The sequence below is a fragment of the Sardina pilchardus genome, chromosome 3, assembly GCF_963854185.1.
Source record: "Sardina pilchardus chromosome 3, fSarPil1.1, whole genome shotgun sequence".
Taxonomy (NCBI): domain Eukaryota; kingdom Metazoa; phylum Chordata; class Actinopteri; order Clupeiformes; family Clupeidae; genus Sardina; species Sardina pilchardus.
Window position 1 is genome coordinate 550,628 of NC_084996.1, and position 11,873 is coordinate 562,500.

The following is an 11,873-nucleotide window of genomic DNA, read 5'->3' on the forward strand; positions in this document are numbered from 1 at the left end:
TGTGTGTGTGTGTGTGTGTAATGTTCCATTCTGAGTGTTTGTGGTGTGTGTGTGTGTGTGTGTGTGTAATGTTCCATTCTGAGTGTTTGTGGTGTTTTTTGAGAGTTGATTGAAGAGCAGCTGTTCTCAGAGTTGAACTGGCTGATCTCTGCTGTGATTGGCTGATCTCTGCTGTGACTACGGTGCGTAAGCCATAAGCCCCACCCCCCACACGCATCCCACAATCCCCTTCTCCCGGGCCCGAGGGCTCTGATGCCCGCTAAAGGAAATCAAACCCAACTCAAATGTATAGAGATCTGTATATGAATTGATTTTGAGACTTAAGAAGTGATTCAAATGTATACGCATATAACTCATTTTACAAGTAATGTGTAACATTTATAAGGCAGGTTTGATTTTCAACTTTGTTTTTAAAGCTGTCAATAAAAAAATAAACTAAGAAATAAGTTCCGTATTTCCATTTTGCATGCGTTTGGTCTTTCACCTTGTGATTGGTTGACTGGGTCATGTGACCTGGCTTGCTGAGGTCGCTGCTCCAGGTTGCTGTGGAAACGCTGCCACCTGGTGGTGAAGTCGTCGTGTGTCTACAGTCGTTGATTCTCTGCTTTCTTCTCTCACCAGCCTGAGGTGGGTAATCTATGAGTGTGTGTGTGTGTGTGTGTGTGTGTGTGCTGGGGTGTAGTGGTAAAATAAGAGGTTTAGTTTAGTTTAGTTTATTTATTATTTATTATTTATTATTTATTTAGCACAAATTGAAGTATCTGTGCAAGGTGGGAACGAAGCCTAGAAGGCTTGTACAAAGTTCCACACCTATTGCCACATTAGGATTCACTTGTAACATGCAAACTAAACATTACACATGTTCACTCAAAAAAAAAAAAAGGAAACAAGGAAACATTGAATGCAAAATAGTTACTTTGATCAAATCAAAGCTAAGATCAAGACAAAAGAAGAAAAAGACAAATCTCAAAAATAGATATTGAGAAAGAAGAAAGGACACAGGCAAAAATTGCTTCATATTACCCGTAAGTGTGTCTTCAACTGCTTTTTAAAAGCAGTGAAGAAAGAAATTGATCTAAGCTGTGGACTTAATTCACTCCACAGCTTTGGGCCTCTAAATGAAATGTTAAACTGGTGCCTAGATGTATGAGTGCATGGAAGCAGTAGGTTGTTGTTCCTAGATATTGTGTGATATGTATGGGTGTCAGCTGTGGTAATAAATATGTTCTGGAGAGTGACTGGAATGTCAGTTTTGCTATATAGAAATGTATGGACAAATAAACATGTTTGATATGAATTGATTTTATCTATGGGTAGTAAGTTGTATCTTTTAAAAAGTGGCGCAGATGGTGCATATCTATTTGAATGGGAGATTATCCTAAGAAATTTCTTCTGTATGATTAAAAGTTTTTTGAGATGAGTAGGATATGTGGCCGCCCAGACAATATTGCAATAATTAATGAATGGAAAGAAGAAACTATAGTACAAAGTTAAATGAGCTGTGGGGTGAATTAAGTGGTAAACTTTCCTCAATATGCCCAGCATTTTTGCAGATCTTTTAGAGACTAGGTCAATATGATTTGACCACTTCAGCGCACTGTCAATTATGACCCCTAAGAATTTAGTTTCTTGAACAAGTTCAACTCCAGTGTTATTAATATATATTTTGGCTTTCTCTCTAGAATAATGTTTATTTGGATTACAAAAAATCATAAAATTGCATTTCTTCACATTGAGGGTCAGTTTGTTCAGCTGAAACCATTTCTCTAACACATGCAATTCGTTATTAACGTTACTGATAAGTATATTAAAATCATCATGTGAAGCTATGATGTTGGTATCATCCGCAAACAAAACTGGAAGGACATTGGTACAAAGTGAAGCCATGTCATTAATATAAATTAAGAATAATAAGGGACCCAGAATTGATCCCTGCGGAACGCCATACAGAATATTTGCTTTTTTAGAAGAAATACCATTCATATACACATTGTTCTCTATTACTTAAGTAGTTAGCAAACCAAGCAAGGGCTGTATCCTCCACTCCATATCTCTTGAGTTTAGCAATGAGTATATCGTGGCATACCGTATCGAACGCTTTACTCAGGTCAAGAAAGACTCCAAGAGCAAATTTCTTGTTGTCAAGAGCTGAAGAGATGTAATTCACAAGCTGTAGAAGAGCATGCTTAGTGGAGTATTTTTTACAGAAGCCATATTGGTGTTTATATAATATGTCGTTTACTGATAAGTGGGTAGAAAGTCTGGAGTAAACAAGCTTTTCCAGAATTTTAGAGATACAGGGTAAAATTGAAATTGGCCGATAATTGCTAAATTCCTTGGCATCCCCAGATTTAAATATTGAGATGACTTTGGCAATCTTCAGATCCGGGGGGATGATCCCAGATTGCAAAGATAAAGAGAGGATGTGAGTAAGGGGTTGAATGATGAAGTCAATAGATTCTTTGATAAAGATGCTTTTAATGCCATCATGTCCATGGGCTGAGTTTTTTAATGCCATGGTGATGTCGCGGACTTCCTGTGAGGTTGGGGGATCTAGAGTGTGAAGTGGAGAATACTGTCCCTTGATCAAAATACAAGGATGCATGTCAGACCCTTTGATGTTAGATGCCAGTTCAGGGCCAATAATTGCAAAAAAGTTATTGAAGCCATTAGCGATATCAATTGAGCTGGACAGAACCCCTTCCCTGCCATTCATCTCCATAGGAGCAGATGATGGGGAAGCAGAGCGATTTAACAGACGATTGATAAGGTTCCAGGTTGTTTTCATGTCGTTTGAAGCCTGGATAAATTGGTCTGAATAAAATGTTTTCTTAGTTTTCCTTACTAAAGCTGTGAATTTATTTTTGCATTTTTTATAGGCTTCAACATTTATAAGTGAAGGGTTTGATAGTGATTTCCTGTAAAGTTTATTTTTCTTTCTTGAGAGCTTCTTTAACTCTGTTGTTATCCACGGCTTTCCCTTGGAAGAACTGTTTTTAGATTTATTGTAAAGCAGGGGAAAGGCAAAATCAATAGCTGAGTTGAAGAGCATTAGAAATAGGTGATAAGCTTTTGTTACATTTTTCAATATCATAACCTCGTCCCATGAAATAGAGCTAATGGTTGACTTAAAGGCATCTAAATTCTTTCTGGTGAATTTACAGAGCTTGATTGGCTTATTCAGAGCAGAGTTAACATCAGGCAAGTCATTAAGTCCTGACATTTAAAACGAGATACTGAGAACTTTGGAAATGCACAGGAAGTTTATTAAAAAAAAACACTGTTTACAAGCAGTGCCTTCATAGAATCTCTCCGCTGGGCGCCATCTTGGAATCAAGTCGCGATAAGCCGACTGACGAGCACGAACGAACAGGAAGGACAGGGGAACATATTGCTAAAGTAATTCCATAGGAAATATATAGTTATACTGTCTACATGAGCATGATGAGTAACAAAGCTCAAAATGTTTGCAATATGTCCCCCTGTCTTTCCTGTTCGTTTGTGCTCGTCAGTCGACTTATCGCGACTTCACCACAAGATGGCGCCCAGCGGAGAGATTCTATGAAGGTACTGCTTGAATAAACAGTCTTTTAAAATAAACTTCCTGTGCACTTCCAAAGTTCTAAGTATCTCGTTTTAAATGTCAGGACCCTCAGAAGTCTACCAATGCAGTGTGGAGTTACTTGGAACCTTTTTAATGGTTTAAAAATAGCGATTTAGCTGCATAGGCTACATGATGCCTAATCTAATAGATTCAAGCCTACTGCAAGCTAGGCTGAAAACGGAGGAGTTCGGAATGCTGGGGGTGAGCGAAGGTGCGTCTTACAACACGTGTGAGTACACCTTAACATGTTTCGGTACAGTTAAGCTCAATTTCACACCGGAATTCTCCTTTAAGGCAGCTGGAATGAAGGAGTTCCGTCTTTGACTGCAGCTGCTGCTGTTGACCACCGTCAGAGTGAGCGGGGTTGGCCAGTATTGAGCCTCGTCTGGTCAGGGTGAGCAGGGTTGTGTGTGTGTGTGTGTGTGTGAGCAGGGTGAGCAGGGTTGGCCAGTATTGAGCCTCGTCTGGTCAGGGTGAGCAGGGTTGTGTGTGTGTGTGTGTGTGTGAGCAGGGTGAGCAGGGTTGGCCAGTATTGAGCCTCGTCTGGTCAGTGCTCTGGTCCCTGCCAGGTGCTGGACCGTCTCCAGTTCAGCCCCTACCATTGAGCTGGCCTACACACACACATACACACACACACACACACACACACACACACACACACACACACACACACACACACACACACACACACACACACACACACACACACTGGGTAGACATTGCAGAGCAAGGGTTGTCAGATGTTAAATGACCTTAGCCTCCTTAAACAATAGAGTCTGCTTTGCCCCTTATGGTACACCACCTCCATGTGGCTCTTCCAGTCCAGCTTGTTGTCCAGCTGCACACCAAAGTACCTGTGGTTGGCAACCAGCTCCACCTCACTGCCCTTGATGGTGACTGGTGTTGGCTGGGTCCCTCTCCTTCCCTTCCTGAAACCCACAGCTATCTCCTTTGTTTTTGAGGTGTTGAGATGGAGGTTATTGTCAGCACTCCATTGCACAAAGTTGCTAATTGTTCTTCTGTACTCCTCCTCCTCGTCTCCCTTGATGAGGCCGATCACTGAGGTGTCATCTGAGAACTTCTGCAGCAAACAACCATCGGTGTTGTGCTGGGAATCCGCTGTGTAGATGCTGAACAGGAAGGGGGCTAGCACAGTTCCTTGTGGCGCTCCCGTGCTGCTTAGGATGGTGCTTGAGACACTGTTCTGGAGGCGCACATACTGTGGTCTGAGGGATAAATAATCCAAACACCACAAGACCATTGATGGATCCACCTTCATCTTTTCCATCTTCTCTCCAAGCAGACGAGGCTGGATGGTATTAAAGGCGCTTGAGAAGGCAAAAAATGTGATCCTTACAGATGCATCAGGGGTGTCCAGGGGCCTCATTTATAAAACTTTCTTACGCACAGATTTGATCTAAGACCGTGCGTACGCTCAAATCCATGCCAACGCTCAGATTTATAAAGACCGTCTTTGACGTGGAAAAGTATCTCCACGTCAGGTTCCAACCTGACGTACGACCAATTCCTTGTGGTAGTGCCAGGGTACTGCAAGTAATCTGAGGTCTTAATGCGATGAATTCTCAAAATTCCAAGAAGACCAACGATCTCATGTAGTTCTCTACCATACTGTATGCATGATCAATATCAGCAGAAGTTGTAAGTAGTGAGTATAGAAGTTAAAGTTTTAACTAATTCTTAAAGGTTGGAAAAGGAAAGTGAAAAAATCCTATAATATTGTAGTGGAGGCTAAAAGTGGAGGCTAAAAGTAAGTAAACGCAGTTTATTCACCCCAGGCATTTCAAAAATAGAGTTTATCAACCTCTCCAAAGACGTATTCACCTATTTCAACTTTTAACATTGAAAAAGCACACTGTATTATCTGCATTCACAATATGAACACTCATCAACACGAACCATTTAATCCACCAATCTTGAATTTCCCCTTGGGGATCAATAAAGTATCTATCTATCTATCTATCTATCTATCTATCTATCTATCTATCTAGCCTATCTATCTATCTATCTATTTTATAAACACTTGATAATATCCTCTACCATAATCAAACATATTCTGAATGCGTTATGAAACGGCGCATTACCGTGATCACAGAATTCATGGGTTACCCACTTCTTATTTTACTACTACACCCGTGCCATGCCTAGGCTATATCTTATCTATTTCATAGCATTCAAAAAAGCAGGCAGGCCATTGAGTCGTCTATATATTTAATGTTCCCATCGATATTGACCATAAAGTGTCCATTTACGCTTGTTTAGAAGAGGGAAATATGACTTGCGTTCATGATATTCCAAGCTCCACAACAGAAAGATAATAATAATGTAGGATATGGACAGGTATTTTTCAGCATCTTTACATCGCAAATAGACATAATCTATAGATAGATAGATAGATAGATAAATAGATAGATAGATATTTTATTGATCCCCAAGGGGAAATTCAAGAATTTGGTGTTAACATTCCATTCTCACGGTAATTGCATTGTTGCCTTTATCAAACGCACGCACAGGCGCATTACCGTGATCACAGAATTCATGGGTTACCCACTTTATATAAAAATATATAAAGGTAAATAGACATAATCTATCCTCTGAAAAGCAGAGTTTTGCATCTTCATAATTGCGGCCGAGTTGCAATGAGTTATAGCATGCGTCTGATTGCATAGCCTGTGTCTGATGGCAGTGCCCAAGACCAGATGGCAATACGTGGATAATAACAATTAGGATAATGCAGGCTAAAATATAAAAATATATAAAGGTAGGCCTAAAGGTCACTGGACATTCTTGAAAGTAAACAGTCGCTGACATCGATATTGCTTGAATCCCGACGCGCAGAATGAATGAAGAATGACCGGTGAACTACTTATACTATTCGCTATACAGTAAAAACATAGCCTATCCATAAACGTTCGGTCTACATGACATACAGTATCTCGCTTATAATGTAGTCCGCCGTAGGCTACATGGGCAGTATCTAACCCTGGGTCATATTGGAAACGCCATACTGTACCATAACGTATAGGCCTAAATTAGTATGATGTACTGTAGGTACTTCCGTCATAAGGTAGCCTACTATGTTCTATTACCAAAGTAAACCTACTACATTTGCCACACATTGCCTACTACATTACTGCAAGCAGAAGGAATAAAAGCAAGCAGAGGACAATGGACATGGATGCATATTTCTTTCCAGAAAGCGCTGCTTGGAAAATTATGATTAATTATTCGAACTAACAGCGCATAAACATAGGTTAACATCAGATGGCATAGGCTAGGCCTTTACAGTTTTCAATATATGTATTTTAGGTAGGCTACAACTCAGCCATTGATTGCATTAAAGCCTATGCTAATGATATTGATGAGGGGGCGTGTACAAGGCGGAGACCTAAAATCACCCGGCTGCGCACAAATTCACGTTCATTTGCGATTTATAATGGCCACATCTGCAAGAGTGGCGTACGCACGTTTTTTTGTGCGTACGTTCGTTTCTCTGAATCACACGTACGATCATATCAGAAATGATCTAAGATCAAATGAACGATGGTTTCTACGCGATACTTTTATAAATGAGGCCCCAGGTGTGTATAGGCCCTCTGCAGCATGTAGATGAGGGCATCATCCAAACTGATGTTGGGCTGATATGCAAACTGTAAGGGTACGTTCACACTTAGTGTGATAATAAAAGTTATCCCGACCGCTTTTTTAGTTTGAAAAAAAAAATCTGCCAGCGCTATTTTTCCAAAAGGTGACTAACATATGGACACAAAATATCATGGAAGAAAAAAAAATTGAGGTTAGCTATTGCTTTTGGTATGTTATGGCAAAGTTGTGAAGTCATGTCAAACATGTGCTCAGACACCTAAAACATTTCCCTATTATATACAGTATATACTGTACATGTGCTCAGACACCTGAAACATTTCCCTATTATATATATACTGTACATGTGCTCAGACACCTGAAACAAGTCTCTCGACCGGTGTTTTGTCACCTTCTCCATTTTTACTTGTCGTCATGGGAAACCACAGGTCTCAGTAATCCGCTTGTGATTGGTCAGCTGTAAAAAAAGACAGCATGACGTTTGGCGTTTTTACGCTAGAAGTTGAATATTTCTCAACTTCTGAGGTGCAGAAAAAGACGGTTGCATTCGCGTTTTAAAAGAAGCCGGCAACTTTTTTGAAAACACGGTCTACTCCATTGGGTCATAATGTACACCGGACGCTTGTGATTGGTCAGCTGTACTCTATTGGGTCATAATGTACACCGGACGCTTGTGATTGGTCAGCTGCACTGTTAGAGGTCATAGTACACATCATGGAGGTATTATAAGAACTGGAGAAAGTGAACAAGTCCCGCCCCCATTCATTTCAATGGGAATGCTAGGCTAGTGAAAAGTGCCAAAATTGAACGATTTTTTCAGGCTTCAACATGGCGTTTCAAGGGGCTTGTTTCCGGTGCCGTTTTACTTAGCCAATTAAGTGCCAGGTTACCGATTGACGTAAGATACAGAAGGAGAGCTCGTGCCCACACTAAGCTCGTGCATGAGCTGAGAGTGGAAGAGCCACCAATCAGCATGAGGAAAACTATGGGAAAACGGCACCGGACATGATGTATTTCTGGAAAATGGCGACAAGGAAGTGCTTTGCTAATCGGCGAAGCTAATCAGTCAAATCCTGACCCCCTGGTACACATGGATTTACTGTTAGAGGTCATAGGTCACATGGGTTCACTGTTAGAGGTCACAGGTCACAAGGGTTCACTGATAGAGGTCATAGGTCACATGGGTACACTGTTAGAGGTCATAGGTCACATGGGTACACGGTTAGAGGTCATAGGTCACACAGCTCGCTCGCCCTGTTTGGTGTGTCACATCCAAGTTCCCAGCATTCCTGTTCCTGAAGTGTTGAGAAGGTGCTTTGTGGAGCCTTGTGAGAGCGATGAGATATGCAAAGTGTGTGTGTGTGTGTGTGTGTGTGTGTGCTCCATGTCGACCATCTTAAAGCCATTATGTTCTATAAATTTCTCTGGTGGGTTCCTCTCCTGATGCTCACCAAGGGCTTTCTCACGCCCTCAGCTGTTCAAACACACACACTCTCACACACACACACACACACAGAGCTCTAAAAACACCAGACTGAGTTTCTATACACACAGGAGTTCTTAACCTCCAGACAAACACTCTCTGTCTTACAGGCATCAGCCAGTTTGGATGTGAGTGTGTGTGTGTGCGTGTGTGTGTGTACTTTTGTGTCAATGTATGTATGTGCGTGTCATTGTCAGCACATGTGTGTGTATTGTGGAAAGGTGCTGGCTCATGATGTACCTTGGCTCCTGTCAGCAAGCTGTGTGTGAGAGAGTGAGTGGGTGGGTCGGTGTGTGTGTGTGTGTGTGTGTGTGTGTGTGTGTGAGAGAGAGTGAGTGGGTGGGTCGGTGTGTGTGTGTGTGTGTGTGTGTGTGTGAGAGAGAGTGAGTGGGTGGGTCGGTGTGTGTGTGTGTGTGTGTGTGTGTGTGTGTGTGTGTGTGTGTGTGTGTGTGTGTGTGTGAGAGAGTGAGTGGGTGGGTCGGTGTGTGTGTGTATGTGTGTGTGAGAGAGAGAGTGAGTGTGTGTGTGTGTGTGTGTGTTATATATCCTGGGCTGCTCTCTGTTGGGTGGGCATGTATGATGTGGTTTGGGTAAGACAGACCATTAGAGGGCAGTGGGTATTGTGTGGGTGAGAATGGTGTGTGTGTGGCAGTGGAATAGGTCTGGAAAAGGTCGGGCGTGGGAGGTGAGAGCTGTGTGTGTGTGTGTGTGTGTGTGTGTGTGTGTGTGTGTGTGTATGTGTGTGTGTGTGTGTGTGTGTGTGTGTGTGTATGTGTGTGTGTGTGTGTGGTGAGGTAGGTGTGTGTGAGAGGCCTCAGGGATCTGAAGATGCTGACGGTGCGTTTAGGTCACAGGCGCTGACTCAGTCGGCTCTCCTGGAGTCAAGTTGGGCTGACACATACACACACACACACACACACACACTTATACATACACACACACATTGACCTGGCCTCACCCCAAAATCTGCTGCTTTCCTGATACCTTCAACCACCCCATAAACCCCTCACCCCAGCCCATCACTTAAAAAAATCACACACACACACACACACACACACACACACACACACACACACACACACACACACACACACACACACACACACACACACACACACACACACACACACACACACACCGTCTCAAGAGTGGCTGGATGTGTGCTGACATGTTAAGGAGGTCTGAGTCACAGCCATGCCACACTTCTAATTCCACCCACTAGGTGGCAGCATAAGCAAGGGAAACACACAGGAATGCTGTACGAGGACTCCAGCTGCCTTAGGAGGACACACACGGGACACACAGCATGTCTGCACAGCCACACACACACACACACACACACACACACACACACACACACACACACACACACACACACACACACACATCATGTCTGCACAGCCACACACACACACAACACGTCTGCACACACACACACACACACAGCATGTCTGGACAGCCACACACACACACACACACAACACGTCTGCACACACACACACACACAGCACGTCTGCACAGCCACACACACACACACACACACACAACACATCTACACACACAACACGTCTGCACAGCCACACACACACACACACACATCATGTCTGCACACACATACACACACACAACACGTCTGCACAGCCACACACACACACACACAGACACACATCATGTCTGCACAGCCACACACACATACATACTGGAGACACAACATGTCTGCCCCGTCATTGGAGGAGTGTTAGATTCCCCCTGTTGTTATGGAGAGTGTGGAATGTTTCATGGAGGGATTTGGAATCTTGGAATCATGGTAGGACAGAAACAAACATTAGTAGAGGCTGTTTAAATCTTTAAATCATGAGTGAGATCATGAATTAAATCATTAATTGAAACATTAAATCTTTGTATTTCACACACACAACTACATCACTGGGATGCAGTTCGTGATAAGGTTGCCACTCGTTCTGCTTGTCCCAGGAGTGTTCTATTTCTTAATGTCTGTCCCGGAAAATTGGATCAGATACAGCATCAGATACAACATCAGCATCAGATACTGATACAGCATCAGATTCAGCATCATACACAGCATCAGATACAACATCAGCATCAGATACAGAATCAGCATCAGATACAGCATCAGATACATCAGATACAACATCAGCATCAGATTCAGCATCATACACAGCATCAGATACAGCATCAGCATCATACACAGCATCAGATACAGCATCAGATTCAGCATCAGCATCATACACAGCATCAGCATCATACACAGCATCAGATACATTATCAGCATCATATACAGCATCAGATACAGCATCAGAATCAGCATCAGATACATCAGATACAACATCAGCATCAGATACAGCATCATACACAGCATCAGATTCAGCATCATACACAGCATCAGATACAGACAGCATCAGCATCATACACAGCATCAGATTCAGCATCAGATACAGACAGCATCAGCATCATACACAGCATCAGATTCAGCATCATACACAACATCAGATACAGCATCAGCATCATACACAACATCAGATACAGACAGCATCAGCATCAAACTCAGCATCATACACAGCATCGGATACAGCATCATACACAGCATCAGATACAGCATCAGCATCATACACAGCATCAGTTGCAGAATCAGCATCATACACAGCATCAGATACAGCATCATACACAGCATCAGATACAGCATCAGCATCATACACAGCATCATACCCAGCATCAGATACAGCATCAGATACAGAATGTAATGTCTCCTTTCACTGTCTCACTCCATCTCTCCGTTCTAGTTCACTGTCTCACTCCATCTCTCCGTTCTAGTTCACTGTCTCACTCCATCTCTCCGTTCTAGTTCCTTCCTCTCCCTCCCTTATGTTTCCATCTTTCCATTTCCTGCCGTTCCATCCTCTTTATTCCCAGATCAGCACACTCACACACACACACACACACACACACACACACACACACACACACACACACACACACACACACACACTGTCCAGAAGCGCTCAGATCGGTTGCCTGTGGGATGGATCTCACCCTGGACTGGGGCTGGTTCTTATTCCACTGTCAGATGCCACACACACACACACACACACACACACTCACACACACACTTTAACTCACACACACACAGACTAACTTTGAGATGGG